This window comes from Camellia sinensis, chromosome 2 (assembly GCF_055761805.1).
Source record: "Camellia sinensis isolate YWXY chromosome 2, ASM5576180v1, whole genome shotgun sequence".
Taxonomy (NCBI): Eukaryota; Viridiplantae; Streptophyta; class Magnoliopsida; order Ericales; family Theaceae; genus Camellia; species Camellia sinensis.
This window is the reverse complement of record NC_138962.1, coordinates 213,901,903-213,907,742: the sequence shown is the minus strand read 5'-3', so window position 1 is coordinate 213,907,742 and position 5,840 is coordinate 213,901,903.

Sequence of the window (5,840 nt, the reverse complement as noted above, 5' to 3'; positions counted from 1 at the left end):
ATTTTTTATACACAAATTTAAAAAAAAAAAAACACTAAAAGGAAAAACTCTATTTTTTTTTTTTTTGTCCCAAACTCACCAAGAATGGATCTACATTTTGCCTCACACCTTTTGGATAACTACATTTAGAGAGTTCTAAAAGCTAGGCAAACTAATTTCATGAGTAGCAATTGTTGTTGGAGTACACATATTAGGTAAAGTTGTGAGATAAAATTAAAAAGTAAAATTATTTTATATATACTTTTGTTAAGTGAAATGTAGTGTTAGAGTTATTCTAAAAAGTAAAAAACTTTGTTGATTTACAAACCAAATTAGAACTAAACCACAAGATGTAATGTGAGATGTATATAAAGCAAGTAAAAATGAGTGAGAGAGTGCTTACAATCAAGATGTGGTTGAAGAGGAGGAAGAGCTGCGGAAGCATAAATACTATAGAGAGAGAAGATGAACAAAACAGAGCATAGAGAGAGAAACAGAGCCATTTGCTGATGCTGTAGTGTAGCTGTGTATTGAAATGAGGAAAGAGAAGAGAGTGAGCTATACCTATATATTAGTGTATGTCCGTGAATAATGTTAGGATCAAAACATAATTGTAGTTTATACGTATCATGTTGAAATTTGTAAAATTTATGTCATTTTTTGATAAAGATACTTAAAAAAAAATATAATGAAATTTTGTATAGTTTGTGTCATTTTTTCCACTTTCTTAATTCTAGTGGTAATAGAAGGCTCCTCAAAAGGGCATAAAAATTCTATCAGTTAATTCTGGAAATACATGATTGCGTCTTTCACTTATTAACTACTCCTAATTTCTAAGCCAAGGTAATCCCCACCGAATTTCACTATTTCATTAGAACTACATGCACCATCATGAAGTGGACCAAACTAAAATCTAGTATCCGTTGATCACTTCTGTGTACTGGTTTATTTTGGACAGATAGAATTTGTTTCCAAATCAGAGAGAGATCTTTTGTGCACCTTAGAAATTGTAAATCGGTGTTTATTTTATCACAATCATTTACTGGCTTATAGATAAGCAGTTCATGTATACACACACAAACATGTTTTGTCCACAGTTCTACTTCGTTATATTGTATGTTACAATGCTATGCTTGCTAGCATTGGTTTAAAGAATAAACGATCCTTATATTATTGAAAGCTTCTCTATTCCTACATCAAAGATAAAATTTCATTTCCATGTGGATCACCCAAATATATTACTAAATTAATCCTTCGTAGGAGCGAACTTATACTAATATGCCTTGAACCATTTTCAGTTTAGACAACATTACTTTTACCTTTGGATGTTGTGTTATGCTTCTTGTTCAATTGATAAATGTGGGAAATTGTGATGTAATTGAAACATTCTTCATCAAGGTCCTAACTTTCCCAAATCTTCATACCAACAATGTCAAAGACATTTAACATGAGCCATTTATCATATCTTTTCAAACAAATTGAACGAAGTATGCACAAATTGTTGCTCATTCAAGATTGCCACTCTTTCAACACTCATCAATCAAAGAAGTGCATATTTAGTTTACACATCTCTAGCAATATTTTAACTCCCACAACAATAAATACAAAATCCTTAGAGATAAGAAAAACTTAAGCTTAAAAAAGTATAGACCTGTCAAGCTCTATTATCCATTATCTAAAATTTGGCTACTGTTTATTATTAAAAATAATATCCAACTCCCACTGTTTGTATCACCAATTTGAATATACCTCTATTTTGGCTAAACCTTACCAACATACACTACATTTACTTAGCCTATTATAATAAATTCACTCACTATTTTAACAACAAAAAAAGTAGAATTATATAAGCATCTAGTATTAAAAATTAAACTATTTTAATTGAGGCATTTTACCGAATATGGTATATGTATGAAGACACACACAAAATATAGAGGGGTAAAGAGACAGATTTTAATTGAGGCAATATAAATAAGAAACAAATCACATAATATAAATGAGAAACACAATCAAACCCAAATGAGAAACAAATCACATAAAAATTTAGACACCCAACGAAAACCCAAATAAAAATTTTCAGGCATTTTGGAGACCCATTTTAGAAAGTGAGGCATTTTACAGAACATAGTGAATGCATACAAAGAGACACACATAAAACAAACAAAAAAAAGCCGTGCCAATTATTTTCTTCTTCCAATTTTCCATTTTTATATATATAAAAAAAAGGCCCTCTATTTGATTGCCTAGAAAGCTGAACCATACATATAAAATTAGAATTCTCTACTCAGAAACCCACTTCAGTCTTCGTTCGAATGATTATGGTTAATTAATTGGCACAGGTTTTGTTAGACATGGCTTTCTTAGACATGGCTTCTCAATATATATATACACACTGGAATCATACATAAATAGGGGGTTTAGGGTTTGGAATCATATATATACAGGGGGTTTGGAATCATATATATAGATATATACACATCCATATATATATACATTCATATTGGAATCATATGTATACATATATATACATCCATAATCATCCATAATCATATATAAAATCACATAATCATACATAATACACACAAATGCATATATATACATACATTCGGTCCCATCTCTGAATCTCCCATCTCTGAACATATATATAGTTGCTCCATTTGGTCGGAAGACAGAAGATGATGATTAAGAAGAGAGAATGGAGGAAGAGCGAAGATGAAGAGACTAATAGGGGGTTTGGGTTCGGTCGCCTGCAAAGGTTGATGGAGAGAGAGAGAAGGTGGGTCTGATTTCAAAATTTGAAATCAGAAACAAAGAGATGAGAGTGTGTGTGTAAGAGATAGGGGCTGTGGGTTGAAAATGATTTTGGACCAAGTAGAGAGCGAGGCACTGCTGAGTTCAATCCAATGGTTGATATTTTGACAAAGGGACAAAAGTCCCATCAGAAATAAAAAAACAAAGTTGTTTTGTTATATAGATATATATCCATGCTCTAAGTAATTAAAAAGTGAAATAAAATATATTAAAAAAGAGAAAAAAATAGGAAAATAGAATGAAAGAAGAATAGACGTGCCACCTAAGAAAGAGTTTAATGAGATATTAAGATTGAGAATTTGGAGTTTTTTAAGAGATCACTACATTTGGTTATATATATATATATATTATATATATATATACATATAGGCCTTGTTTGGGGTACTCTAAAAAAGTTAAAAAGTCAAAAAGTCACTATCTTATTTAAATCACATCATCTTATTTAAGCTATATCACCTTTCTACCACATCACTTCAAACTCGATCCATACTCAACCCATATTTCACAAAAAGTATATTTATTTAAATCATCCCAAACTACCCCATAGTATAGTATATAGGTAGGTATAGATAGATATATAGAATATAAATATAGATATAGATAGATAAGAGCTTTTATTAATATCAGAACATTAATCAAATTTTTTTTAGCCTCAAGCTAAAATAGTCAAAAAGCCAACTTACTTCCCAAACGAACCCAAAGAGAGAAAATTGCAATAATTCTTTGAAAAAATAGAAGAAGAAACAAAAAACTCGATTCACTTTTACTTCGAGCTTTCATTCCTCAATCCACTTATTCTTTTCTCCATATACCTTCCCACCAATAAATAGAGACAAATGAAAATAATTGAACCATGTCTACAAAATGCTAGTACCGTGCAACCAAACAATAAATTGAATTTTTACTTTCCTAAGCTAAATGAGATTTTAGTTAATGGGTAAAAAATTATACTTGAAATTCTTCAAAATCTTGAAAAATGTCATTTTTTTAAGAAAATTAAGATATATATGATATGATTGTCACCATTTTTGTTTTTCCTTTTGAATTTTCGGTATTAGAATTTCTTAGTGAAAATGTTGAAATGTTTTAAAATCATGATCATATCTTGTTGCTTACTTGTATTTCATGTTTCTATGATTATATATTTTTAAGCTTTGGCTTTGCTTTCCTTAAAAGTAAAATATGTCATTTATATAATCCATCAAAATTAATGACGAGTAAGCTAAGGGCGTGTTTGATTGGACGGACTGAATAAAGGAGATTAGAATCAATTGAACTTGAATCTTGTAACTGTGAATCACTCAGACTATTTGGTTGGATTGGATATGTATCATGTGTTTGTTTTTTCATGAAATTAGGTGTCTGAAAAGGACTATTTTTAGTAAATCCAATGTTTGGTTGGACGGACTAGATATGATAAATGAGCAAAAGACTATTTTACCCTTTTTTAATTGTTTATTAAATAATAGCAATATTAAACATATCTTTCATATTTTAATTATTTTTAGTTAGATTAAATAAAAATTTATTTTATTTTATTTTTTACACAATTAAATAAATTTATTTTTAAAAAATTAAATAAATTAAATAAACATAATATCAATAAAAATATATGTTATTTTTTAATTAAAATTTTAAATAAATTTGTTTTTAAAAATAATAATAATTAAACAATGAAATTAAATAAAACATCTATTAACATTTAAATAATGAAATTAAATAAAATATAAACAAAATTTTAAAATAAAACATCAATAAAATATCCATAAAAAATTATTTAAAAAAAACATCAATAAAAAGTTAAATAAAATTGTTTTATTTTTAAATTGAGACATTTAAATTTTATTGAATTTTACTAAATATAATACATAATTAAATAGTAGATAGTCAAAATAATCATTTTACCACCTAATCTCAACAGTAAATAGTCCTTCCAAAATTGTCCCACAACCCCTCCTAGGATAGTATAATCCCCCCATATGGGGGATAATTAAAAAAAAAAAAACAAACGTCGAATTGAATGCTTTCCTCGGATTACAATCTTCACAGTAAATAATCCCACCCCTTATCCCCAATCAAACAAAGGCTTCGTTTGGGAAGAATGAGTTGGGTGAGTTTGGAGCTATTTTAGTCACAAAAAGATAAAATAAGTTTTTTAGTCAAATAAGACAAAATATTGTATCAAATTCATAATTATTACTTTCTTTCTCTCACAAAAAGTAAAAAATAGCCAAAAAGTCAAAAAGCCAACCAACTTCCCAAACGAACCATTTTAGTTTTGTTTGGGAAGGACTTTTTGATTTTTTTGACTTTTTGTGAGAGAAAAAATATAATAATTATAGATTAGAGGTGATATTTTGTCTTATTAAGTTAAAAATTTTATTTTGAGTGTTTTAAGAAGATGGTTAAAAGTTATTTTTTAGTCTTTTTTTGACTTTTTTTGTGAGAGAGAAGTAAGTTAAAAATTAAAAAGTAATTTTTACTCTACTTCTCAAAATAAACCTTTATCTTTTTGTGACTAAAATAGTCTCAAATCCAACCCAATCCAACCCTTCTTCCCAATGAAGTCAAAAAAATCTCTTCCAATTTTCTACAAAATCCCTCTATATTTTGACACATAAATTCACGTATAATTTCATTTGATCGAGGTATGAATGCCCATGATCTTCTCCATATAGTGGTGGATTTCATTGCCGACGTCTAACCGGCAGGAATACATGCATATGAAAGGAGTTCTCCTAACAATTTTAAAGATAACTTTTAAGTCAATTTTTTTTTTTTTAAATATAAGAAAATTAAAATGCTGTTGTAAGATTTGTACATTATTGTGTAATATGTATTATTTAGCCCTCGCACAAATACTACACCATTTTTGTGGAAATAAAATCCCACTTCCCAACATATGAAATTACATTTTTACCCATACTAATCCAACACTATTTATACAAAATACAAGGGTAATTTTGGAAATAAACCATGAAAAGCACCATAAGTATATATTTAATTTTCACATCTTTCCTTTTTAAATATAATTTATAGCAGAGAGAAGC